This window comes from Macaca mulatta, chromosome 18 (genome assembly GCF_049350105.2).
Source record: "Macaca mulatta isolate MMU2019108-1 chromosome 18, T2T-MMU8v2.0, whole genome shotgun sequence".
Lineage (NCBI taxonomy): Eukaryota > Metazoa > Chordata > Mammalia > Primates > Cercopithecidae > Macaca > Macaca mulatta.
This window is the reverse complement of record NC_133423.1, coordinates 46227859-46243631: the sequence shown is the minus strand read 5'-3', so window position 1 is coordinate 46243631 and position 15773 is coordinate 46227859. Positions and strand designations below refer to the sequence as shown.

Genomic DNA, 15773 nt, shown 5'->3' with positions numbered 1-15773 from the left:
TAAAGGTGAAAGCTTTATTATTATTATTTTTCTTCTCAAAACACTGCAGTGCTTTGGGTGAGCGCGGGTCCTTGGCCAGATCTTGAGTCGTGAGATGCGTCTTCAGCATCTCCTGCTTCTCCTTGGGAAGCCCTCTACCCGCCAGTTGGCCCGCGCCCTCCTCCCCTTTCTCGGGGTTCGATCCACCTCCTTTCCCCTACCCTCCTAAGGGCTGACTGCAAATCGGAGGGCGACTGCAGAGGCGGAATTCGGGGCAGAGCGGCGTCTCCCCTGCGGGCCCCGTCCCACCAGCAGGTGGCGGTCGATCTGCAAGGCCTGCAAGGTGCCCCGGCAGAAACTTGAGCAGATGTTGGTGCCGCTGCCCAAGAAGACCTCAGCCTAGTCTCCCCGAGCCCGGCTGAGTCTCCGCGAGCCCAGCTGTCCGCATCCGCGAAAAAGCGGGGAGAGAAGGGCGCGGGCCCTCCGGAGGCTGGAGCGACTCAAAGATTCAGACACCGCGAGCTGCTTTCGGAAGGGCTTCAGGAGGGGGTGAGTACTGAGCAGCGCACAGAAAAGGGAGCGCTGTCCTTTGTTGAAGGCATTGTCCTTGTCTTGCATTGAGTGGCTTTCACACACCCCGGGAAAGACATTTCTGGAAGGAGACGGTCTCAACAGAAGGAGGGAGCGCGGGAAAGAAGCCCGGGGAGCTGGCGCTTTCACGCCCCGCGGTCTGCAGCGGGAGGAGCGCGGGTTCCATCGCGCCAGATGGCGCTGTCTGGCTTTTCTCGGGCCTCGGGCGCCAGTCTCCAGAGGTCCCCGGCGCAGCAGCCTCTCTAGCCGGCCGACGCAGGCTCTGTGTTTCCGGGCGGAAGTGAGGCGCCGAGCGGAACGGCCTCTGGTGACATTTTCTTGGGGGCGGCGCGGACGACTGAAGGGACTTGGTGGTAGAGGCTGCGGAGGCGGCGAGGTTCACTTTGGTCCCGGCAGGGGCTCTGACCGCGACCCTCTGCTCGCCGCCGGCGCTTGTTCCGAGGAGGAGAAGGCGGCGGTGGCCGTCGCGTCCTGAGTCACCGCAGCGGGGAGAGTCCCAGCCGGGGGGTCGGTGCGTGCCCCGACGGGGCGCGCGCGGAGCGAGCGAGGAGGCACGGAGTCGCAGCGGAGCGCAGGTGAGGCGGGAAGGGGCGCAGGGCCGCGGCCTGGCTACTGGTCGAGTTGCGGAGCCCGGGCTGCGTCCCAGGGATAGGTCGGGGCAAGTCGGAGGGCTGCGGGCCGCGGTGAGGGCTCTGCGGCGTCCGGACGCTGGGATCCTGGCGGGCCCGGCTGGTGGGCGCCGGGAACTCGCAGCCTGGACTGGCGTCTGACGTGGGGGCATCGCACCGCTCCAACCTCCTTGCTCGTCAGCCGCTGGTGACCCTAGCGTCCTCCCGGCCCGGCGGAGTTGGCTACGGCACCCCAAGCCCCCAGACGCTGGGGCCGGGTCGAGGCAAGTCCTTTTCCGTGGGGTACTAAGGAGAAGGCTGGAGGTGCCGCAGTCCCCGGGCTGCGGGGGGAAGCGGCTTCACGGCCTTGGAGTTGTCTTCACGCAACTTTCTGGCTCCTAGGCCCGCCTGGGAAGCAGTGGCGGCAACTCCGCCAGCTCCGCGAGCCGGGGGTCTGGCGCCGATACCTGCCCCTGCAGTGGAGAGCTCCAGGGCTGCGGCCGCAGTGGCCTTGGAGGAGGGAGAAAAGGCTTTCTTAGGCTTGGCGCCGCCTGCCTCTCGGCGTTTCCACTACCTTCGGTCGGCAGGCGCCTCCGGTCAATGGGAGAGATGTGTCAGTCTCCAAAATTGACCGCTTCTGGGGAGTTCGTCAACTTTATTTCAAAACCGGTGAGGATGTACACTGACGAACCCGGCTTAAAGACTGTCGCCTTTACGCAAGCCATTCATTCTCACTTTTAAATTGTCCGCCTACCCCCCCGCCCCACTCCGTCCCCGGCAGCCCCCATCACAAAATTGATGTTCGCAGGTTGAAGTAGAGAACATCGGTAGGAGCCCTCCCAGATAGATCCTTGAGCAGTTTCGGCTTGGATGGGTTTTTCGTTTTTTGCCTGACCTTTTGCTTTTTGAATCCTCCCACCCAGTAAAATTAAAATCCCACTGATAATACTTCGTCAAGGTTGGACTTCTTAATTACAAATACATCTACCAATTTTGCTTAGGCTATTATTGTGTAGTATTGGGTACATGCTAACAGTTTGAATCACTCCCTTTCTTCTCTTGGGATATTTTAAGGATGGAAGCTATTAACTTTCTAATGTAGTTTTGCTGATCCTGGCAATCTAGATTCCTCCAGTAATCAGAGCATTGCCTTTTGGTTTAACAAGCATTTTTAGAGGCCTGCAATTGCTAGTTACTACCTGATGTCCTGAGGAGTCACATCGCTATTTTATTTATTTATTTATTTATTTATTTATTTATTTATTTGAGACGGAGTCTGCTCTGTAGCCCAGGCTGGAGTTCAGTGGTGTGATCTCTGCTCACTGCAACCTCCGCCTCCCGTGTCCTGGTTCAAGCAATTATCCTGCCTCAGCCTCCCGAGTAGCTGGGATTACGGACACGAGCCACGCCCAGCTAATTTTTGTATTTTTAGTAGAGACGGGGTTTCACCACGTTGGCCAGGCTGCTCTTGAACTCCTGACCTAGTGATCCGCCCTCCTCAGCTTCCCAAAGTGCTGGAATTACAGGCGTGAGCCACCGCGCCCGGCCTGAATCAGATTTCTTAATGGGAAAAATTTTTTTTCTGACACATTTTTGGGAAAATTTTTTTTTCTGACACCTTTTTGTGAAAAATGGGATGGACTGGACATTGGAGCTGGAAACTTTCCCCATTGTTAGAATAAGTTCACAGTGTAGTTGTTACTTACTCACTTTTATATTACTTTAACATGCATCTATTTGAGAGTAGCTGTCATAATCTTTGTTTTATGGTTATCATGATTAATTCAAAACCCATATAGTAAAGATAAATTCAGCTTTAGGTTCTAATTTAATGCAGTTCCTTTAGAACTGAGGGCTAATGCGTGTCCTTCAAAGGTTTCTTGCTCCTAATGTTAATAGTGACATTGGTACTTTCAGTCTTTTTATTGTATGACTAGTAAATTCTGTGCGCTTGTGTAGTTACTCATTATACAAGAAGATGTTTTGTTGGGATTCCCAGTCTTACGGCTTTTGTTGACACGTGCATGAACAGACTTGATAGATAGGCAGTTTCAGTATTCTTTTTAAAGTTTGGAATTCGTGTACACTAGAGACCCAAACCTTACTTTGGTAAATCATCTTAGATCTTCCTTATTTTCCTGCACGTAACTGAGGATGTGGCAATAACATGTATTCATGTTTACTGAATTGACAGTTCTTGAGAAAAACCTGTAAAAGGTGAAAAATGTTGTGTGTGTGTGCTTTTTTTTTTTTTAAAAGACACTCTTACTCTGTCACCCAGGCTGGAGTGCAGTGGCATGATCACAGCTCACTGCAGCCTCAACCTCCCAAGCTCAAGCAATCCTCCCACCTCAGCCTCCCAAGTAGCTGGGACCACAGGCTCATGCCATCACACTCAGCTCATTTTTTAATTTTTTTTTTTTTTTTTGAGACAGAGTTTCACTCTTGTTGCCCAGTCTGGAGTGCAATGGCACGATCACGGCTCACTGCAATCTCCACCTCCCGGGTTCAAGTGATTCTCCTGCCTCAGCCTACCAATTAGCTGGGATTACAGGCATGTGCCACCACGCCTGCCTAATTTTGTATTTTTAGTAGAGATGGGGTTTCTCCGTGTTGGTCAGGCTGGTCTTGAACTCCTGACCTTAGGCGATCTGCCCGCCTCGGCCTCCCAAAGTGCTGGGATTACAGGCGTGAGCCACCATGCTTGGCTAATTTTTAAATTTTTTGTAGAGATGGAGTCTCCCTATGTTGCCCAGACTTGTCTTGAACTCTTGGGCTCAGGCAGTCCTCCTGCCTTGGCCTCCCAAAGTGTTGGGATTACAGTTGTGAGCAACTGCACCCAGCCTAAATGTTGTATTTTCAATGTGTTCCTTTAAGGAATACTGATTTCGGTATCTTCTGTTATTTTAGGAAAGAGTTTGGGACCAAATACAGTTTCTTGGGTTACTGTAATTCTGTAGGCAAAATGAAATACACGTGATAATTTGAATAAAAAGTTGTGAGACTATAAAAGGGGAGAGCTATATAGAAGGGGGATAGAAAAGAGTGGATAAAATATTTGTGAGGGGCTGGGTGCAGTGGCTCACACCTCTAATCCCAGCATTTTGGGTGGCTGAGACAGGAGGATCAGTTGAGCTCAGGAGTTTGAGACTAGCCTGGGCAACACAGTGAGAGCCTCTTTCTCTCTCTTTCTTTCCTTTTTTTTTTTTTTTTGATGGAGTCTTGCTCTGTCGCCCAGGCTGGAGTGCAGTGGCGCAATCTTGGCTCACTGCAACCTCTGCCTCCTGGGTTCAAAGGATTCTCCCACCTCAGGCTCCCTAGTAGTTAAAACAGGCGACTGCCACCAGGCCAGACTAATTTTTGTTTTTTCAGTAGAGATGGGGTTTCACCATGTTGGCCAGGTTGGTCTCAAACTCTTGACCTCAAGTGATCTCCTGCCTCGGCCTCCCAAAGTGCTGGAATTACAGGTGTGAGCTACCACGCCCGGCTTTGAGAGCTCATTTCTATAAAAAATAAAAAAACTTAGCTGGGTGGGGTGGTGTGCATCTTTAGTCCCTGCTACTTGTGGGGCTGAGGTGGAAGGATCGCCCAGGAGGTTGAGGCTGCAGTGAGCTGTGACTGTGCCACTGCACTCCAGCCTGGGCAACAAAGTGAGACCTTGTCTCAAAATAATAATAATAATTCAGTTATGATAATAATAAAAACCTCTTTATTCTCACAACACTAATTTATTGAGTGTTTACTGTGTGCCAGCAGTGCTGTAGTTGCAGGAACTGTAGTGGTGAATAAGACCAACAAGGCCTCCTGGTGCTTAAGGAGCTTAGACATTTAAACGTGAGGTTTGAGTTGGATTTCCAGGTGAGCATGCCAGGCTAGGGCAGCCTAACCAAAGTCATGATTGTCAGTGCACTTGAATGGTTAAGTGGGGCCAGTGCCTTGAGTTTTCAAAAGGAATGGGTAGGGCAGATGGAGATAGGGCCAAGTTGCAAAGGTACCTTATTAGTCCGCTAATGGGTTGGGAATTTTCTTCTTTTTGGAGGAAAGAATTCCAGGTAGAATATGAAGAATGTGATAGGCATTTTTTTTATTTTTATTTTTATTTATTTATTTATTTTGAGACAGAGTCTCACTGCAGTGCCCAGGCTGGAGTGCAGTGGCACAATCTCTGCTCACTGCAACCTCTACCTCCTGGGTTCAGACGATTTTCCTGCCTCAGCCTCCTGAGTAGTTGGGATTACAGGCGTGTGCCATCATGCCCGGTTAATTTTTGTATTTTAGTAGAGATAGGGTTTCACTCTGTTGGCCAGGCTGGTCTCAAACTCCTGACCTCGGGTGATCCGCCTGCTTCGGCCTCCCAAAGTGCTGAGATTACAGGCGGGAGCCACCATGCCTGGCCCCGACATTCCTTTTTAAAGATTTTTCTGGGGCTGGGTGCAGTGGCTCATGCCTGTAATCCCAGCATGCTGGGAGGCCGAGGCTGGTGGATTGCTTGAGCCCAGGAGACTAGCCTGGGCAACATGGCAAAACCCTGTCTCTACAGAAAAATTAAAAGATTATCTGGGTGTGGTGGCATGCACCCGTAGTCTCAGCTACTCAGGAGGCTGAAATGGGAGCAGCAATTGAGCCCAGGAGTTGGTGGCTGCAGCGAGTGGTGATCACGCCACTACGTGAGACTTTCTCAAAAAAAAGAACAAAAATATATTTTTTTATTATCCTTAAGTTGAGTGAATATAAATTTTTTTTTGAGATGGCATCTTGCTCTTTCACCCAGGCTGAAGTGCAGTGTCAGGATCTCGGCTTGCCACAACCTCCACCTCCTGGGTTCAAGTGATTCTCCTGACTCAGCCTCCCGAGTAGCTGGGATTACGGGCACGTGCCACCACACCCAGCTAATTTTTTATATTTTTGGTAGAGACGAAGTTTCACCCTGTTGGTCAGGCTGCTCTTGAACTCCTGACCTCAAGTGTTCCGCTCACCTTGGCCTCCCAAAGTGCTAGGATTACAGGGGTGAGCCACTGCGCCTGGCCTAGTGAATATAAATTTTATTGGTTTTATTTATTTTGGTTTGGTTTATTTATTTTGATTTCTTGGTCATGAGATTAAAGAAATCTGATATTTTTCTTTAGTTGTCAAATTCCGGTCTTGGTTTTGAGTTTGACTGTTGTCATGATACTTTTCTAAATCCTTTTAGCCTTTATCTTTGCTTGTACCTCCTTTCCTTACTTTTTCAGGACTCTTATGATTCCACTTAAAGAAGCAGTGTTTTCTGCTTCTGTGTGGGCAGCTTCTCTCAGCAGAAGTGGGATTGATGTTCAGTCAGTCAGTTTTCACACTCAGCCTACAGGGCCTTGTAAAAGTAAGGAGCAGGGTGAAACTAAAAAGTATCTTGCTTTTTTAAAGTTACCTTTTTTTTTTTTTTTTGAGACAGAGTTTCTCTGTTGTTGCCTATGCTGGAGTGCAATGGCGCAATCTCCGCTCACTGCAACCTCCGCCTCCCGGGTTCAAGTGATTCTCCTGCCTCAGCCTCCCAAGTAGCTGGGATTACAGGCATGGGCCACCACACCCGGCTAATTTTGTATTTTTAGTAGAGACGGGGTTTCTCCATGTTGGTGGGGCTGATCTCAAACTCCCGACCTCAGGTGATCCACCTGCCTCGGCCTCCCAAAGTGCTGGGATTACTGGCGTCAGCCACCGCGCCTGGCCTATAGTTCTTTTCTATATTCCTGAACTGCTAGGAGAGGAAACTGTGTGATCTATGTATTATACAGATTTATCAGAACATATTTGTAGCAGCTGATAATAGTAAATGTGATTTTAAAATACTTTAAAGTAGCCAGTATAATTGAGATTTGATAAGTTGTTTGCTTAGTTGTTAGGATTTTTGGCTTTAATATACAGTGTTTTAAGTTTTGTTTCTGTTCTCTTTCATGTCTATTCAAAATAAGGGACCTCATTCCTCTTTGCTCAGACTCTGCCACTTAATAGGTAAATGGTATAAATTCCTAAATTATTAACTTTAAGTAATTTTAAAACCTACCTACATGAGTATTTTCTAGTTAAGTGACAATTTAAAGTGGAAATCTATCAGCAGGGACTTAATGCATATGTGGTATTTACACCTGGTTAAATTAAAAACCCATTTACTGAACATTTACGTGCCAGGTGGTAATGGGCACATAAAATAAGCAGTTTGGGGCGGGGCACAGTGGCTCACGCCTGTAATCTCAGCACTTTGGGAGGCCGAGGTGGGCGGATCACCTGAAGTTGGGAGTTCGAGACCAGCCTGACCAACTTGGAGAAACCCCATCTCTACTAAAAATAAAAAATTAGCTGGGCATGGTGATGCATGCCTGTAATCCCAGCTACTCGGGAGGCTGAGGCAGGAGAATCTCTTGAACCTGGGAGACGGTTGCGGTGAGCCAACATTGTGCCATTGCACTCCACCCTGGCCAACAAGAGGGAAACTGTCTTAAAAAGAAAAAAAAAAAAAAAGCAATCTCTGCCCAGGGAACTCAACTAGTGAACCAGATGATTTCTAAGTTTCCTTCCTGCTCTAAAATATGAAGAAGGGAGGCCGGGCGCGGTGGCTCACGCCTGTAATCCCAGCACTTTGGGAGGCCGAGGCGGGCGGGTCACAAGGTCAGGAGATCGAGACCACAGTGAAACCCCGTCTCTACTAAAAATACAAAAAATTAGCTGGGCGCGGTGGCGGGCGCCTGTAGTCCCAGCTACTCAGGAGGCTGAGGCAGGAGAATGGCGTAAACCCAGGAGGCGGAGCTTGCAGTGAGCCGAGATCGCGCCACTGCACTCCAGCCTGGGCGACAGAGCGAGACTCCGTCTCAAAAAAAACCAAAACAACAACAACAACAACAAAATAAAAATAAAATATGAAGAAGGGAAAGTAGATTGTAAGGGAAAAAAGTACTGCATAACGAAACAACTGTAGTATGGAACTGGTGTTTTATAAATTCATTTTAAATAAGGTATTAGAAAATAGCATTTTTCTTAGTATCTCTAAGCTTGAAAGGCTGGAAACTTAAATGCCATTTTTTGGGCTGGGCATGGTGACTCATGCCTGTAATCCTAGCACTTTGGGAAGCCAAGGCAGATGGATCATGAGGTCAGAAGTTTGAGACCAGCCTGGCCAACATGATAAAACCCTGTCTCTACTAAAAGTACAAAAATTAACTGGGTGTAGTGGTGCACGCCTGTAATCCCACCTGCTTGGGAGGCTGAGGCAGGAAAATTGCTTGAACCTGCGAGGCAGAGGTTGCAGTGAGCCGGGATCATGCTATTGCACTCCAGATCTGGGCAACAGAGCAAGATCGGGAGGTGTCGTTTTTTTGTAATGCCTGTTCATTTGTAAAATACATTTTTTCTGTGCTTGTAATTCAAGTCCATGTATTCTGATTGTTGTTCAAAGAGAAACAACATTAAATTGTTAAAACTTACTTAGAGCAGCCATTCCTAAGAATGTATATAAACTAGAATTGTGCTTAGGTAGTCTAGAAATTAAGTTTATTTTTACTGATTGATTGATTGATTGATTGAGATGGAGTCTTACTGTGCTGGCCAGGCTGGTCTCCAACTCCTGGGCTCAAGTGATCCTCCCATTTCGACCTTTCATAGTGCTAAGATTATAGATGTGAGCCACTGTGCCTGGCTGAAGGTAAGTTTTTATTAGCATAGTTAGCATTAGAGAAACAAAATACTGACCAAAGTGACCAGTAGAAGTTATTTTTTCACTGAGTTGACTGGTTTAAAAAAATGACCTTTACGATGATGTCTGGAGTCTGCATTTTGTTAGGTGCCTTATAATTAGCGAAAGGTATTGTCGGGGATAGGAAAGTTGGGTGTGGACTAAAACTTAAGGAAAACAGGATTGTTTTTCTTTCTGTATTAAGAACAAAAACTTCATGTGGTTAAAATTTTAAGCAGTATTCTGTCTGCTTTAGTTTTAACCTAGCGTAGAAACATAGCTTGTAGCTTATTCTTAAATCAACAATTTATTATCAAAGGTTTCTTACTATTTTTCTCACTGAAATCAACTAAGCACTTTGCAGTGAGCCTGCGGGTGTGTATAGTGGAGAGAGTTTCGGCAGCTTTTATCTTGGGACCTCGGTTCCTGGCATGTAGTGATCCATCTTTATGTGAATTGTCTTCTGAAGGACATAGAAAATGACTAGGGCAGAAATCTTGGAGAAAATTTAGAATCTTTGTTTTAGGGCCAGGCATGGTAGCTCACATCTGTAATCTCAGCACTTTGGGAGGCAGAGGTGGGAGGACAGCTTGAGCCCAGGAGTCTTAGACCAGCTGGGGCAACAAACTGAGACCCCGTCTCTATTAAAAAATTATTTTTACAAATTAAAAGAACCTCTGTTTTAAATTATTCTTGATTTACACTGATGGTGCTTTTGAGTACTTTAGAAAATCTCTCATTAGCCACAGTGGTTTTTTTTTTTTTTTTTGCATTTGGTAACTTCCTTGGCTTCTTACTTGATGCTAGTTTATTCACAGCCCTGGTGCAGGTCCAGGTACATGCCAGAAGTAGTAATATCTGCAATATGAAGTGATTTGAGCAGCCATTATCACTCTTGGCCTATTTATAGAGCTTATATCAGTGGAGAAAAGGTTGGCTGGCAAGCAAGCAAAGCTGATCTCTGGTGGTTGCAATCTCACAATTTATATTTAAGTTCTGGATAGGCCAAATTCAGCACATTATGGACAGATCCATTCAGCTGTATTAATATTAGTGTTCCCTTTCTCTACTCTAACTTTTTAGAACTCCAGTTTCCCAGTCAGCTTCACTGTTAAAGGAAAGAAAACCGAAAAACTTACCACACTAAAAAGGAATAATTCCTTAATGTCATATGATAGTGTTCAGATTTTTCTGTTATCTCATAAATGTGTCAGATCAAGAGCCAGATAAGTTCCCTGCATTGTTTTGTAATCTGTAGGTTCGCCCTCCATTTCTTTTCCCTAGCAAATTATTAGTTACAAAAGAAGTTTTCCCAGTCTGGATTTAGCAGTTACATTCCTCTGGATTCCTGTGGTGGTGGTGGTAAATGTTTTTCTCTGACCCCTGGGTTTCTTGTTAATTGGTATTAGATTTAGAAGCTTGATCAGATTGTTTCTATAATATGTATTCTCTCTCTTGCTTCTTTTGCAGGGGATGAAGGGGAATACTTTATAGATGGTACTTGCATCTGTAGATGCATAATACTTGGTTCCCTGTGATGTTAGTAGCTTTTGGCGATCATTGCCCAGTTCTGTTAATTAATTGCTCGTAATTCCTCACTCTGAATGGGGCATCCTCTCATCATACCCAGCTTGAGTCTTTTATGCTTGTTTATAGCTTCTTCAAACTTTTCTTTCTTTTGAGGAGTAAGGGAAGGGATAAGTTGCTGTGGAGAAAAGGGCTCTTTCTACTATATTGTATTTCTGTAAGTGTTTTTTATTTTAGTCCTAATCTTTGGTTCTTGCACTGTCTACATTGTCTATGCTGCAACTTCTTGGTGGGAAAACTGACTCGAAATCCCAGCAAATAATTGAAAGAAGTCCTTCAAAACCAAATTTAAAAAAATTTTTTTTCTGAGACGGAGTCTTGCTCTCTCGCCCAGGCTAGAGTGCAGTGGCACGATCTCAGCTGACTGCAACTTCCGCCTCCCGGGTTCAAGCGATTCTCCTGCCTCAGCCTTCTGAGTTGCTAGAATTACAGATGTGTGCCACCACGCCTGGTTAATTTTTGTATTTTATTTTTGAGACGGAGCCTCGCACTGTCACCCGGGATGCTGTGCATTGGCATGATCTCGGCTACTTGCAACCTCTGCCTCCTGGGTTCAAGCGATTATTCTGCCTCAGCCTCCTGAGTAGCTAGGATTACAGGTGCCCACCACCATGCCCAGCTAATGTTTTTTGTATTTTTAGTAGAGATGGAGTTTCACTATGTTGGCCAGGCTGGTCTTGAACTCCTGACCTCGTGATCTGCCTGCTTTGGCCTCTCAAAGTCCTGAGATTACAGGCGTAAGCCACTGCGTCCAGCAATTTTTGTATTTTTAATAGAGACGGGGTTTCAGCATATTGGCCAGGCTGGTCTCGAATTCCTGACCTTGTGATCTGCCTGCCTCGGCCTCCCAAAGTGCTGGGATGACAGGCATGAGCTACCGTGCCCGGCCTCAAAAACCAAAATTTATGGCCAGGGGTTGTGGCTCACACCTGTCATCTTAGCGCTTTGGGAGGCCAAGGTGGGCAGATGGCTTAAACACAGGAGTTCGAGACCAGCCTGGGCAACATGGTGAAACTCCATCTCTCCTAAGAATACACAAATTAACTGGGCGTGGTGGCATGCGGCTGTAGTCCCAGCTACTCAGGAGGCTGAGGTGGGAGAATCACCTGAGCCTAGGAAGGTAAGGCTGCAGTGATCTGTGATTGTGCCACTACACTCCAGCCTGAGTGATGGAAGTGAGACCCTGTCATAACAACAATAACAACAACAACAACAACAACAAAAGATTTAGGAAGATTAGTATTATGAATGCAATGGAGTCTCTTCCTAGAATTAAATGTGTGAGGCAAGGGGCCTTCATTTGAATTTTAGTAAGATACTGCTTTCTACCTCATTTTGTGGTTATGTAGCTAAAGATAATTAGTTTCATAGTGCCTCATTCTTGCATATTTATGTATAGACACACAATCACTTTATATACAGTATTCTAAATGTAAGGAAACAAGCTTTTTTAGGCTGTTAGCAGTTGAGTCAGTTTTCGTCTTAGGTTTTATGTAGAAAGAGAAAAGGGAAGTTACTCTGTGAGAAATGATTCTATGTAATGGAATATATTTTCATGTACAAGTGAATAGTACTTTTAAGCAAACAAGTTGTTTTCATTAGTGGTCTTGGTTTAAAAGATTGAGTTCATCAGTTCAACAAATATTTATCAGATATTGATTATGTGTTAGGAACTGTGAGTGAACTGATGCTGAGCACGATCCCTGTTTTCATGGGAGATTGCAGCATAGAGGGCTGAGGGGGTAAGTAAAAATATTTACGCATGTAATTTGTTTCTTTTCAATTGTGTTTCTCATAGTGTGCTGTTTATTATTCTCCTCCCTCATGTATAAAGTTAACTCTTAATTTCTTGGGCTTATATTTCCTCTGATTGCTCCATGTGCGCGCGTGTGCCACAGTCGGAAAAATAATTGTTAGGTGTTAATTTTCTTGGATGATTACAAGTATTGTGATTGTCTTCCACCATTGTCACAGCACTCTACTGTGCTAGCCAACTTGTCTAACTGAAATAACTTTTAAGTCTTTTTGTGACAATTGCTAAAGCCAGCAGGAAATAGGCACACAATACTGTTTGAAAGCCCTGCTTCATTCTAGTTTTATCTTCATGCATTGCTGTTTGTCTCTTGTTGTCCAGTCTGCATATTCCCTATCCTCAATTCTTGTTTTTATTTAAAAAACCAGGCAAGGCCGGGTGTGGTGCCTCATGCCTGTAATCCCAGTACTTTGTGAGGCCTAGGCGGGCAGATCACTTGAGGTCGGGAGTTGGAGACCAGCCTGGCCAACATGATGAAACCCCGACTCTACTAAAAATACAAAAATTAGCCGGGCGTGCTGGCATACGCTGGTAATCTCAACTCCCCAGGAGCCTGAGGAAGGAGAATCGCTTGAACCCAGGAGGGGAAGGTTGCTGTGAGCTGAGATCGTGCCACTGCACTGCATGCAGCCTGGGCGGCCAAGTGAGACCCTATCTCAAAGAATAAAAATAAAAAAACAGGCAAAACTTCGAAAATACCAAAAGTTGAGCATTTTGGACAGGGAGGGGGGCATTTTTAAGTGTTTAGGTGTAGAGTAGGCAAACTTTCACAAAGAGCTAAGAGAGTGTTTTTATTTTATTATTTTTATTGATTTTAATTTTTTTTTTCTTTTTTGAGACGGAGTCTTGCTTTGTTGCCCAAGCTGGAGTGTAGTGGCACAATCTTGGCTCACTGCAACCTCCACCTCCCGGGTTCAAGCAGTTCTCCTGCCTTAGCCTCCTGAGTAGCTGAGATTACAGGTACATGCCACCACACCTGGATAATTTTTGTATTTTTAGTAGACATGGGGTTTCACCATGCTGGTCAGGCTGGTCTCGAACTCCTGATCTCAGGTGATTCGCCCACCTTGGCCTCCCAAAGTGCTGGGATTATAGGTGTGAGCCACTGCCCCTGGCCAGTAACTGCCTTAAAGGCAGAAATTTCTATTTTCTTGGAGTTATCTATATTCTTGTTGGTGGTCTCTTGACTTCGGTTTATTTAAAGTTTCATTCATATGAGAAGTGCCCAATTTCCTTGATTTTTGGTGCCAGGATGGTACATAATTTTTGAATAATAGATTCAGTAATAAACATACATGGTTTAATATTTAAACTGTAAGCCAGCTGACAGTTTTTGGATTTTCAAGCTAAGCCTATTAAAAAATAACTTAAAACATTTGTTTAGACTAAACTGCTGTGAGGCTAAACTGTAACTCCCTTGCTAAGTAACTCCCTCCCTCGCTTAGTAACTCCCTCTCCCCTCCCTGTATGGCATAGTTTTTCTTTTATTGATTAACCATTTGGCATGCATTGAGCATAATTTTAAGTAAGCACAGTATGGAAATATACTATGTGTTTTTCTTGAGATATAATACTGAAGATAATAAAGGAATAGTGGTTGTGTGGTTTCTGTAAAATAACACAGTGGATGTTTTGCTTTTAGGGAAAGTTATCAAATCAACAGCACTTAAATTTTATATGAAGTAGCTTAGTATTTGTGATGGAAACAGTAGTTTATACTAATTAAGCTATAGATCTGAGCAAGGATATAATATACTGATTGCATTTCATGTGCATGTGCGTGTGGTTTTTTTTTTTTTTTTGAGACAGAGTCCCACTCTGTTGCTTAGACTGGAGTGCAGTGGCGCAATCTTGGCTCACTGCAACCTTTGCCTCCCAGGTTCAAGCGATTCTTCTGCCTCAGCCTCCTGAATAGCTGGGACTACAGGCATGTGCCACCATGCCCAGCTAATTTTTGTATTTGTAGTAGAGATGGGGTTTCACTATATTGGCCAGGCTGGTCTTAAACTCCTGACCTCGTGATCTAGCTGCCTTGGCCTCCCAAAGTGCTGGGATTACAGGTGTGAGCCACTGTGCCCAGGTATGGGCCTGCTTTTTTGAAAAAATAATTCATTTGTAAGCCTAGTATTATTATGTCTATTCGAAGGGCACATATTATTTTTATGATGCCTTGGCAGGTAACGTCAGGCAGAAGTAACTGAGGTAAAGAGTAACTGTCCACTTGTGCAGATTTTGTCCTTTAAAATCATATATATTTGAGATGGAGTTTCGTTCTTTTTGCCCAGGTTGGAGTGCAATGGTGCGATCTTGGCTTACTGCGACCTCTGCCTCCCCGGTTCAAGTGATTCTCCTGTCTCAGCCTCCTGAGCAGCCGGGATTACAAGTGCCTGCCACTACGCCCGGCCAAGTTTTGTTTTTTAAATAGAGACGAGGCTTCACTGTGTTGGCCAGGTTGGTCTCGGAACTCCTGCCCTCAGGTGATCCACCTGCATCGGCCTCCCAAAGTGCTAGGATTACAGGCGTGAGCCCCCGCGCCCGGCCACAATCATATATATATATATGTATGTATAGTTTTTTTGAGACAGAGTCTCGCTCTGTCACCGGGGCTGGAGTGCACTGGTGTCATCTCAGCTCAATGTAACCTCCTCCTCCCAGGTTTGAGTGATTCTCCTGCCTCAGCCTCTTGAGTAGCTGGGGCTACAGGCACCTGCCAACCATGCCCAGCTCATTTTTTGTAGTTTTAATAGAGACGGGGTTTCAACACGTTAGCCAGAATGGTCTTGATCTCCTGACCTCATGATCTGCCCGCCTTGGCCTCCCAAAGTGTTGGGATTACAGGCATGAGCCACCATACCCCAGCCCCTAAAATCTTTTTTTTTTTGAGACGAAGTGTCACTCTCGTTGCCTACGCTGGAGCTCAGTGGCGTGATCTTGGCTCACTGCAACCTCCTCTTCCTGGGTTCAAGTGATTCTCCTGCCTCAGGCTCCTGAGTAGTTGAGATTACAGGTGTGCGCCACCACGCCTGGCTAACTTTTGTATTTGTAGTAGAGACTGGGTTTCACCATGCTGGCCAGGCTGGTCTCGAACTCCTGACCTTAGGTGATCCCCCGGCCTCAGCCTCCCAACGTGCTGGGATTACAGGCATGAGCCACCGTGCCCAGCCTAAAATCATATTTTTTAAATAAAAAAAAATACATATTTTGAGACAGGATCTCACTCTGTTGCCCAGGCTTGGGTGCGGTGGTGTAATCATGGCTCCATGCAGCAGCGACCTCCCTGGCTCAGGTGATCCTCCTGTCTCAGCCTTCTGAGTAGCTGAGACTACAGGCATTGCACCATGAGGCCCAGCTTGTTTTTCTTTTTTCTTTTTTTTTTTGAGACGGAGTCTCACCCTATCGCCCAGGCTTGAGTACAGTGGCACCATCTCGGCTCACTGCAACCTCTGCCTGCCAGGTTCAAGTGATTCTCCTGTCTCAGCCTCCCAAGTAGCTGGGA

At 46.0% G+C, this 15773-nt stretch overlaps 1 protein-coding gene across 4 annotated transcripts in view; it reads left to right on the top strand.

Annotated features, from left to right (window-relative positions):
* The first annotated feature begins 250 nt into the window (after window positions 1-250).
* The window catches only part of ARK2N (arkadia (RNF111) N-terminal like PKA signaling regulator 2N), a 98612-nt gene continuing 83089 nt past the window's right edge, over window positions 251-15773 (top strand). For 2 of the 4 annotated variants that reach the window (XM_001084644.5, XM_001084520.5), the window contains exon 1: window positions 850-1145. The gene's annotated coding sequence lies outside the window, so the exon portion shown is untranslated. Of the gene's footprint in view, window positions 529-849; window positions 1146-15773 lie in introns of those variants that run through there. The other 2 variants (XM_077975538.1, XM_015121867.3) reach the window with 2 other exon arrangements.